The 12,477-nt window shown below is 34.6% G+C and overlaps 1 non-coding gene across 1 annotated transcript; it reads left to right on the top strand.

The window, feature by feature from the left end:
- The first annotated feature begins 1,524 nt into the window (after positions 1 to 1,524).
- Positions 1,525 to 1,631, top strand: LOC113002434 (small nucleolar RNA R71). Its single transcript, XR_003267996.1, has one exon. It is a non-coding gene; the product is annotated as a small nucleolar RNA R71 (small nucleolar RNA).
- The last annotated feature ends 10,846 nt before the right edge of the window (positions 1,632 to 12,477 follow it).

The following is a 12,477-nucleotide window of genomic DNA, read 5'->3' as shown; positions in this document are numbered from 1 at the left end:
AGGATTTGTGAGGAATGGCTTAAGTCGATGTCCGTTGACCTTGAAGCTCTTGTTTGTGGAGTCGCTTTTGATCTCAACTGTACCATAAGGAAAAACATTAGTAACAACAAAAGGACCAATCCACTTAGACCTCAACTTACCACTCATGAGTCCAAGCCTAGAATTATACAATAACACTTTTTGCCCAACCACGAAGTCTTTTTTAACTATCATGCTATCATGGAACTTCTTGGTCTTTTCTTTGTAGAACTTGGCATTCTCGTAGGCTTCTAGGCGGATTTCATCTAACTCACTCAGTTGCAACTTCCTTTAAGCTTCCGCTTGTTAGTGCACAGCTCCTTCAAGAATTTGGCATATCTTGGAATTTGCTTTATTGCATCCAACAGAGGTATGTTTACCTCTACTTTTCTAAACGTTTCCAAGATCTCTTTCTCTGCCTCTTCCATTTTTTTGTTGGAAACTGCTCTTGGAGGGAATGGAAGAGGGGGAATGTACTGCTTCTGCAAATCAGAATTACCTGTGGAAGAAGATTCACCTGCACAGAAATTGTTAGGTAGATTTTTGTCATCACCTTTTTCTGGAATAGAGTGAAGTTTGGCAGGTTCATTTGCAGATGAGGAAGGTGCTACGTGTTGAGGTCCTTGACACTGCTTTCCCGACCTCAATGAAATGGCACTGACATTTTTGGGATTTTGGACAGCTTGAGAAGGCAGCTTGTCAAAATTCTGGGACTGTTGTTGATTCAATTGGGTAGCTAATTGTCCCATCTGATTGGTTAAGCTCTGAATGGAGGCTTTGGTCTCTTGCTGAAACTGCATGTTCTGCATAGTCATTTGCCTCACAAGTTCTTCGAGGGAAGGTTGTGGAGGGGCCTCAACTGTTGGCTGTTTCTGGGGTTGTTGTTGTTGTTGGATTGGTGGAGGAATGTATGGTCTGCTTGGGCCAGCAGCATTTTGGAAGGAAGGACCAGGCTGCTGTTGTTGTTGCTGAGGGCTGGACCATCTGAGGTTAGGGTGATTCCTCCATCCAGGGTTGTATCTGTTGCTGGAAAGGTCATAACTGCTCTGCTGTGGTTGATTTTGCTGTTGAGGTTGAGGAGGTCTATTGTAAATATTTGCAGCATAAGCTTCAGGCTGCTCAATTGCTCCAGGTTGCTGCATGGAAGGGCAAAGGTCTGTATGGTGGTCAGCAGAGGAGCACAAACCACAAACCCTTGCGACAGGTACAGATTTCTGATTCAAGGCCAGCTAGGTTACCAAGTTGACCAACACATCCAGTTTGCCTTCAAGCTTCTTAGTTTCAGATGATGCAGATGGGTTTGTAGCTACCTCATGCACTCCTCTAATGACTATGGCATCATTTCTGGCGCTAAACTGCTGGGAGTTGGAGGCCATCTTCTCAATTAAATTTCTGGCTTCAGCATGAGTCATGTCTCCAAGGGCTCCACCACTGGCAGCATCTATCATACTTCTCTCCATATTACTGAGTCCTTCATAAAAATATTGGAGAAGAAGCTATTCTGAAATCTGATGGTGGGGGCAACTGGCACATAGTTTCTTAAATCTCTCCCAGTACTCATACAGGCTCTCTCCACTGAGTTGTCTAATACCTGAGATATCCTTCCTGATGGCTGTGGTCCTGGAAGCAGGGAAAATTTTTTCTAAGAATACTCTCTTAAGGTCATCCCAGCTCGTGATGGACCTTGGAGCAAGGTAATACAGCCAGTCCTTTGCCACTCCATCTAATGAATGAGGAAAAGCCTTCAGAAATATGTGATCCTCTTGGACATCTGGGGGTTTCATGGTGGAGCAGACAATGTGAAATTCTTTCAAATGTTTGTGCGGGTCTTCACCTGCAAGGCCATGAAACTTTGGAAGCAAATGAATCAGTCCAGTTTTAAGAACATATGGGACATCCTCATCAGGGTATTGGATGCACAAGCTTTCATAGGTGAAATCAGGTGCAGCCATTTCCCTTAGAGTCCTCTCACGAGGTGGAGGTTGTGCCATGTTCTCAGAATGTGCAAAATCAGAATGCTCAGAATCAGAATGTTCAAAATCACCAATAACAAAATGCAGAGATTCACCAGTTATGGAATGCTCAGAATGATCAAAAGGTATAAAATGATGCCTAACTAATCTATGAAATATCCTATCTATCTCAGGATCAAAGGGTTGTAAGTCAGATGGATTGCCTCTAGTCATACACTACATTCAGCATGCACACAACTAGTTGCCTTGTCATGTAAATAAAGGTGTAGGTTTGAACTACAGCTACCCTCAAATGATATCCAAATGACTTGAAATTTTGTGAGCAGCCTTATAAAATGATGAGAAGATAGCACAAAAAATTTCAGATAAAAATTCAAAGTCTAACTATGAAAGCTAAAATTGGTAGGTTAAGAAAAATAAGTGAATAAAACTTGAAAAATAAAAAAGTGTTGACAGAATCGCTTTTTTTGGACGATGGAGACCTCAGCCGGCTTGGCCGGTTGCCACGGCGTAGGAAATTTTTTTCTACCCCAAATGCATATATAATAATTGCTATTCTGATAACCAGAGCAAAAGTTATGGCCGTTTGAAGTTTTGACAAACACAAAATTTGCTAGTTTTTTGGAACTTTCAAATCTGACCAAACTAAAGGCTCTAGCTATTTTTCCCACAAAATATGGATTAAAAGAAGTTACCAAAAATAAAATCAGCCAAAAATAACAACCCTAGCTACTAAAACAAAAAATCCCAAATAATTCAGCATGGGTGGTCGCTAAAATCCGTCTCTAATTGATTTCTACTACTACTCTGTTTTTCCGCAAGCTGATTTCTACTACTACTCTGTTTTCAAGCACAATCTTCACAGCAAAACACCCAAGACTGAAACAGGGGAAACGCTTAATGGGAAAACTGAAACAGAACACACATTAAACAAAATACCAGGACACTAAACAACATTAACACACACACTAACACAATACTAACAATTAAACATATTCGAATAATAAAGTGGTTAGAGATAACCTGTTAGTTTGAGAGTCCAACTGCTAAGGACATGTCGTCCGTGCTCCCGTGTCAGAACTAACATGAAGGATTGATGTGTGTCTCAGAAAGTCAAGTAATTTATCACATATATTTTGTGGACCCTGTACAGTATAATATTTTAAAAATAAACATGGACTTATGCTAATTTTAAAAATAAACATGGACTTATGCTAATTTTAAAGAGAAGTTAACTTTTTATACTGAACAGTCCGAAAATATGCACTAAAAAAATACGATAAAAAATATTAAGCAAGATTTTTTCATCAGGTATCGACTCTTGATTAATTAAGCATTTCCATTTTCCATCCCCCTTTTTTTGCTCTTTTCATTTATTTGGTGAATGGATTATGGAATATGTACCCTTTCTAGTAGCCACGATTATTGGAACGAAGGTTCCGAGAAAATGACACGTATGACGTACTCATTTTTCTTAGTCAATGGTAACAGCTAGTCAAGAGGGGGTGTCGGCATGATTCCTGCTAATAAGCCAATTGAACATGCGCGAGGGTCTTTTGTCAAGCTATCGTGATCATTGGTCATTGGTCATTGGTCATTGGTCAAATTATACTGCAAGATTATTTGCTCTGAGTCCTTCACAATTTTTTTTCTCGCAGGATTAAGTCTACTCTACAGTGTTCAATCCACTATTATTACATGCTAAAATGCTATTGGGATATGTTTTCCTCTTTCTAAAATTTATAAAGTTTGAATTTCGTATTTATATAAATTTTTGTTGATTTTTCATCCTGGCAAGAATATATTATTTTTTGTCCGAAGTAACATTCATGTATCCGTTAAATTTATTTGTATAACATTTTTACGCATATCTAATATAAAAAAAATTATACTTATATTAATCATATACATAATCATTGTAAAAATTATCATTATATGTTCAAAAACAATCGAATCTTATTTAAAAAAATAACATATTATAATTTTATAAACAAATTTTTTTACAATAATAAAATCTAAATTTTGTGAATTTTACAATAAAAAATATATTTTAATCTTTTCATCTAATACCAACTATGTTTTGAGTTAGTTGGACAGGAATTTGAAGGCTCTCCGTTTTTCACTAAATAGGTTTGACTTAGTCTAAGTATACCAAGATTCCTTGTATATGTTTTAAAATACTGAAACATTGAGCTAGTCTAAGTTTTGCTTTTAATTAATTTTTATTACGACTTTATACTCCCTTTTCATCCCATTTTTTTCATAAGAAATCAATAACTAATTTTTAAATATTAATAAAAATTTTAATTAATTAAATTTAATTAATAATATTATAAATTTATCAATTAACATATCTGAAAATGGATATATATATATATATATATATATATATATATATATATATTACAAGCAGGAAAAAAATAAAAAATATTTCCTTATTTTTATTATTATTACATTGTAGGGAAATTGGAGAAATAGAATTAAAGTATTAAGCAAAATAAAATAAACAAACTATTTAGTATTTTAGTTTATCAAAGTTTAGTTAGAATCAACTATATTTTTTTAATTGAGTTTACACAAAGTGAGATTGCAAAAAAGAGAAACCATACTAGTATAAAAAATGAGTTTAATCTATAAAATAATTTTATATTATTATTCAATTATAAATTTTTAATATGAATTTTAAAATAATTATCATAAAAATCAACAATTTTTAATATATGATAGGTTGTGATTAAAAGACAGTATAAAACATTTTATATTGTCAGTATATAATCATTTTTCTCATAAAAAATTGTACAACAAATTGTATAACAAAAAGAGAGAGAGAAAAAAAAGAGGAAAATTTGAAATATAATAAATAATAAAGACATAGACCAAAAATATTATTATATGAATTGTTATCCATGTATCACTTCTCTTGCACAAAATTATGGTTTACGTGTTGTGTATGAAAATTGTTTGAATAAACTAATTATTAAGGTTTAATATATTTTTAATCCTTATAATTATTTACTCTTAATATCTAAAAAAATTAAAGTATCTATTTTCTATCCCTTGTTTATGATAATGTGTAAAATATGATCTTTTTTCTTAACAAAAAATGGTATTTTTTATTCTCTAATTTATGTAGATAAATACCACAAATGCAGGGAGGGATCCAAGGGTGGTAGGCAGAGAAGGAACCTTGGCCCTCTTCCCTAGAATCCTTTGTGTATATAAAAAAAATTAAAATTAATAAATATTAATAAAAGAAAACATCTAAGAAAAACAAGTTTTTAAAGTTGATATTTGTTTAAAATATTTTTAGTAGTAGACCATATCTCTAATTTTATTCATAAAATTAATAATAAATATTTTTTAAACTTATTATTTGTTAAATAATTAATTATTAAAAATTAAATATTTGAATAATTATGTATAAAAAAAATCTACTCCTCTTTTGGGTCCATCCTTGCACATATGACACATATCCATAAATGAGGGGAAAAAAGAGTTTATATTTGTGAACTAAAAATGAATTTGAGCATTTGTAGTTTAATATTTTTCTATTTTTCTTAGCTTATTTGAACTCTCTTTGACTCCTATTTTCTCACCTTAACTGAGTTTTGGTCTTAGGTAAATGATTGAGCTCAATTGATAATTATGGTTTATTTTCATATTTTTGTGCTTACTTGACATATCTGCTTTGTGCAGGGCCTATAAGACACTACAAAACTTCGAATGGAGCATGTAAGTAATCCCTGGAAAGCTAAGAAAACGATCTTCAGTTTTTTCACAAATAATCTTCGACCAGTTCTTCCATTTCAAGGGTCAAATTGGGCCTGGAAGTAAGAACCTCTGCACTTGAATAATTGGGTTGCGAATTTGGGCTTTGCTTTGTGTAATTAGTTTAATTAGGTAGATTAGATGGGTCTGATAAAGGCTATCCCTTCCTTCTAAGTAGTAATTGTATATATTAGTGGAAGTTAGTAGTTAGTTACTTACTTCATTTTGTACCAAAAACAAATTTAGTTACTTGTTTTGCAAGCTTTAGGATCAAACTCTTTTCTCTTTTTCTCTCAATTGTTCTTCATTCTTCTTCTTCTTCTTTTTACTTATGTTCATCCTTTTCTTGCACAAATTTCGTGGCTCTTCCATTGATGATAATCGTGGAAGACTAAACACTCAATCAATCCAAGGATCCAGTCCAAGCAAGGCTAAATTTGAGTTCTAGTTTAGTATTTCTAATTTGTGTGAATGTTCATTTTTTTCTTCTACCCTATTTTTGATTTTCATGATTATGAATATCCTTAGGATTGAAAACAAATTAGTTTAGGGATTCTTTTCCTAATTTCAACTTTAATCATAGATTGTTTGGATGATATTCCAACCTAATTTGCAATCTCAATGAATTTAGAGATTAATTCGATCAAAACAACTTTAATGACATTGATTGAACTCTCACAACATGATCATTCTCTGCAAAACTGTGATAATTCATTTGCATTGGTTTGGTGAATTGGATTGATGATTTTGAATCTATTTTGCAATATGCTTGTGCAATTTTGTTTGTGTTCTACAACTAAACTCTGTTTCAATTAAGATTTCACATTTTTGTTCTATGTTTTTGCATTTCTTTTCAGATCCTACAAACTATTCGTTGAAATTCCCCTTGCTATTTATAAGTGAATTAAATTAGGAACCAAATTGAATCATATCTCTGAGTTGACCTAGGTTAATCTTGTACTATAGAATTTCCTAGTTTTATGTGTTTTGAATCGATTCGATAGTCGTTATCAAAACTGGCACCGTTGTCGGGGATACGATTTCATTGTGTGCCAACCTTAATTCACTCATAACTACATAGTAGTATAGGTATATATGACATTAGTATAGTAGATTTGCATCTACCTATTGGAAAAAGAAAATTATATATATGTTCTGCATTCTATAGTAGGTTTTGCATTTTGTGCATTCTGCATTATCATTCTTCATATACTAACTATTTGACATATTGCATTGTTCTTGTTAATGTTGTTATGTAGAATATATGTTAGTAATATAGTGTTTTACATTGAGCATTAGAGAAGAGTAGTAGTAGAACATAGTAGTAGTGTAAAGGAGTAGTGGTGTGCATTGTGTAGTCCATTTTGTGTCACAAAAGTAAATTGTCTTATGGAGTTTGGCTACACAACTTGTGTCATAGAATGTAGAAAAAATTCATACATCAAGGTGCCCCTGTGAGGGACAAACACGGGCATTAGGGATCATTTTTGCCAAATTCATTGATCTACTAGTACTTTTGGAATTTTTTTCTATTTTCATGATTTTTAAAAATCACCAAAACATTACCAAAAATCAAAAATTATTTTTAGACATTAATTGTGGTGTTTTGGAATTTTTTTAAAAAAATTGAGGTAACTTTCCATTTTATGTAGCATTTCAACAAATATTGTGAATAGTGTTCTGGTAGAGTAGTTGTCTGTTATTTTTGTTTGTGTTGTCACTAATGTTCTTTGCATGACTAGGTACAAATCAGGTGACTTGCATCCATATGATCATGAGATAGATAAGACAATTTATAGGTTGAGTAGAAGTAATAGAAGTAGAAGTGTAGTTGTGCATGATAGTGTAGTTTTGGATAGTAGTAAAATGCATACTTAATTCATTGTTGATTACATTTTTGAACCTATTTTTATTGCTTCTGATTATAAAAAAATTGGTGTTGATATCATGGCTGATAACAATCGAACTCTCAAGGAATTTGCTACACCAGATGTTGTGTATCAACCTTGGTGTATTCAATATCTTGAGACTGATGTTAGTTATGAGCTAAAGTCTAGACTAATCTATTTGCTACCAAGGTTTCATGGTCTTACAAGTGAAGATCCACATAAGCATCTTAAGGAGTTTCATGTAGTGTGTTCCACCATGCGACCACTTGACATTCATGAAGATTATGTGAAGATGAAAGCATTTCCCTTCTCTCTGGATGGTGTGGCTAAGGAGTGGTTGTGCCTTCAACCAGATACTATCAACACTTGGATAGATATAAAGAGAAGATTTTTAGAAAAATTCTTCCCTGCATCCAGAACATCATCCATCCTGAAAAAAATTTATGGTATAAGGCAATAACCTAGAGAGACATTATGAGTATTGGGAGAGATTGAACAAGTTGTGTGCTACTTGTCTTCACCATCAAATCAGTGAGAAATTATCGATCCATTATTTTTATGAAGGGCTGATGTTAATGGATAGAAGTATGATTGGTGCATCCAATAGAGGTGCTTTAATGAACAAAGCTCTTGTTGCTGCGAGACAATTGATTTCCAACATGGCAACAAATTACCAACAATTTGGTACAAGAGTTGTTGCACCATCCAAAGCTGCTGCAAGTGAAGTTTCTGTTTCTATGGTTACTAATAATCAGAGGCTGGAAAATAAACTTACAGAGTTGACCTCCCTTGTGAGACAGCTAGCCATTAGTCAACAACAGAATGTGATGGCAGCCAATCAACAAAGGCTGTGTGGTATCTTTTGTGCTTTTGCTCATCTAGCAAATGCATGTTCCACACTCTAAGAAACAAAACAAGCTACTGATGTTTTTGTCATGCAACCTGGACAACCATTCAGACCTCAACAACAACAATATAATCCTTACTACAACACCTATAATCCTGGTTGGAGAGATCATCCAAACTTGAGGTATGGTCCTAGTCCACAACAACAACAACAACCATTCAGATAACAACAATTTCAACCCTCCACCAATAAATACCAAGCTCCTACATTCAGACAACAACAAAAACAATTCCAGCAGTCTTCACCTCCACCTGCATAAACTGTGCTAAATAATAATTATGGACCTTTCTTGGAGGAGCTAATGAAGCAAATGGCCACCAACAATATTTAGTTTCAACAGAATGTAAGTGCCACCATCCAAGACCTGCAAACTCAGATTGGACAATTAGCTACAACTGTCAACCAGTTGTAGCAACAAGGTCCTGGAAATATTCCCGCACAACCAATTATCAATCCAAAGGGGAATATGAGTGCTATTACCTTGAGGAGTGGAAGAAAGCTTCCAAAGCCAACAAATGTTGGTTCCAAAATTGATGATAGTGCCGAAATAGATTCCTCTACCTTTTCTTTCTAGATTCATTCCTGCAAAGAAAGTGAAGCTTGATTCTGATGTTCTTGAGACTTTCAGGAGGGTGGAAGTCAATATTCCCCTTTTGGATGCCATCAAACAGATTCCAAAATATGCAAAGTTCTTGAAGGATTTATGTACTCATAAGAGGAAACTGAAGGGAAATGAGCAATGTTTCTCCACTTATACAAAGCAAAAGTGTTGTTGCCATTCCACCATCCACCTTGCCACAGAAGTGCAAAGATCCTAGCACTTTTATTGTCCCTTGTACCATTGGAGATTGCATTTTTAAAGATGCCATGCTTGACCTTGGAGCCTCAATTAATGTCATGCCCACATCAGTTTACATATCACTACATCTTGGTTATTTAAAACCCATTGGTGTTGTCATCCTTCTAGCCAACCGAAGTGTTACAATTCCACTTGGAGTCATTAAAGACATGTGTCACAACCTACCCTTCGACGGGAGGGCGAGGTGAAAAGGCCAAAGAGGTGTCTTCAAAAAAGAAAACACGTGGGAGTCGCCACCAATGTTTATTTGAGGAAAACATTAGAAAAACTGAAAAGAGGCCTTCGAAAATTTGAAAATAAAGGTTTTGGAGTTGTTTACGCATGGGGAAGGTGTTAGCACCCCACGCGCCCGTCACAAGGGATGATAGCCTTTAATTGAGTGTGTGCAACGTGACTTCAAAATTATTTTCTTTTGCCTTTTTATATTTTTATTTTTTTGGGGTCGAAAAGGGGATGCCCTTGCTCCTACGTATCCTCAAGTGTGATGAGGAATTCAGACCTACGTAGTTCTTTAAGTCTGAATGTTTGTGTGTTAAATTGATTTTATGTTTTTGAAAAATTTATTTTCATTGTGAACAAAGAGTCATTTAAGGCATTGGACCTTGAAACGATGTTTTAAATTTTAAAAAGCGGAGAGAATCGTTAAGGCGTTGGACCTTGAAACAATCTCAAGTGATATTTGATGAAATGAAGTTTAGTTATGAGTTGGTTTTATCTTGGTTTTTTTTATTAACTTTTCAATCTTTTTAAAGACAATTTTGCTGCACTAGTGATCGGTTAAGATTGAACTTTACAAAGAAAAAGAGATCACCGATGATAGATCGAGGAGATGAATGTGCACATAATAATAAGGGGGGACCCTTAAGGGTACATAGATCACATTCAATCCTCAAAAAATAACAACTAACCGACTGGTGCAAAGAACACCGAACAAGAAACGACGTAGGGACGATCACAGTCGTGATTCGGTAGCGCCTCGACTTCATTTCCTCTTCTTTCTTCTTCTTCTTTCTCTCTTCTCTCAATTCTCTCCACCTCTGAACCTTGGAACCCCTTCTCAGTCCCCCTAGCACGCCTATTTATAGGCAAAGGGCCATTTTAGGGGATTTGCAGCTTGCCTAGGCGAGCTAAGCCTTAGTCCTGAAGTAATGAGCTCGCCTAGGTGAGCTGGTTCCTTCACCCTGAAGTCATTTGGTGGCCCAGGCAAGCCAGAGGCTAGCCTGGGCGAGCTAGGGTCCAGGAAAACCAAGGAAAAGACCCTTTTGCCCCCCTTTTTTGGTATTTTCACATTCTTGATCAAAACACTGAGTGATCATTTGCTTTGTGCGGTAGCTGGTGTCAAATACTGCAATTCGACTAGCAAGAATCAAAACATCATTGAATGATAGTCCCCGGACGAAATTAGGTTCTGACAACGTGCTAGTGTGAGTTAAGGATATAATTTTTCCAGCAAATTTTTACATTTTGGATATAGAGAATGAGTCTTCTAGCCATGGGTCCACATTGATCCTAGGGAGACCATTCTTGATGACAGCCAGGACCAAAATTGATGTGCATGCAGGAACTCTTTTCATGGAGTTTAGTGATGATGTTGTGCATTTCAACATTTTTTAGGCAATGAGACATCCTGCAGAGGAGCCTGAAAAAAGATTATGGAACTTAATAAACCAAGAGGGGGTGAATTGGTTTTCAAACAAAATGTACTTTTAAAAAAAATAGAGTTACAAAAAAACTTTTGTATGGATTGTATCCTTCATTAACATCCTTTCTTTCACAATTATAAAACTTGAACCTTTACTAAAAACTTGATTAATACTTGAATCTTTATGACAAACTTGATCAATACTTGAATGAGAGAAAAAGATCAAAACAAGAGAAGAAAGACATAATCTTTTTATACTAGCTCACTCTTTATTACTAGATAAGCTAATCCAGTTATCTAATCCACAACCAGAATTAGATTTCACTATGCATCAAGAATCCTTACAAGCAATCTATAATTCCCACCCCGGCAAAAGAGACTAAGGCACCCAACACTAGGGTCCTTTTATGAATATAAGCCTAAGAGAACCCTACTCTTATCCCAAACTAGAAAACCCTATTCTAGCATGCTTTAAGCAATTCATGCATAACCAAAAAGACCGTGTAAAAATCATACACAAGAAAAACCAAGTAAGAGAGATACAACCTGACCTATCTTTCCACAAAAACCTTGCTGGATTGAGGAGGTGATCTTCTTCAACTCAAAAGACACAACTCACTTCCAAGAAAAGATCTTCATAACCAAGCGATTAAGAAGTTGTGAGTTACTAAAAATCACTTTTCTTCTCTTCTCTTTTCTACTGATGACAACACGAAATCTAGCTCATTCTGAGGCTAAGATGTTATTTTCGAGATGTATTGAGAATCCTCTATTGATATCTCAGTGTATAGATGTGAACACAAGATGGCTATTTATAGAGAAAACAGTCATAACCGCTTGTAATCGATTAAATCTATAAGGTAATAGATTAATTCAATGAAGTAATCAATTAGATTATCTAAATAATCGATTAAAGTGTTCATCCCAACTCCTAGAAATAACTCAAGAACAATGTAATCGATTAGATGCCCTAAGTAATTGATTAAAGTGTTCTTGTTCACCTTTAAACACCTAAGCGAGAGTGAAATAATCGATTAATCCACTTGGTAATCGATTATAGCAGAGACTCCTGAATAAATTAGTCATTGTCTCAAACAACAGTGTAATCGATTATGAGATAGTTATAATCGATTAAACCAATACAAGACTCAACTCTACAAGCTTCAAACAGCTTGTAATCGATTACGATGAGATTGTAATCAATTAAAACAGAGAGTTTTTGCCTCTACAGAAAATTTTCTAACTTAGAAACTTTTCTTCACACAAACCAAGATGATGCATGATGCAATAAAGATATCAAATGTACAAAGATGCAATAACCAAGATAACAACCAATACAAATGTCGCTCAAGGGAGTTGGGCATGTAAAAGCAAAAACTTATTCAAAACTTCTTCAAGCTTTTCCTTGAGCTTCAAGATTT

Source organism: Glycine max, chromosome 8 (assembly GCF_000004515.6).
Source record: "Glycine max cultivar Williams 82 chromosome 8, Glycine_max_v4.0, whole genome shotgun sequence".
In the NCBI taxonomy this organism is placed as follows: Eukaryota; Viridiplantae; Streptophyta; class Magnoliopsida; order Fabales; family Fabaceae; genus Glycine; species Glycine max.
Note: the sequence above shows the minus strand (reverse complement) of the source record. Positions and strands in the feature narration are given on the sequence as shown.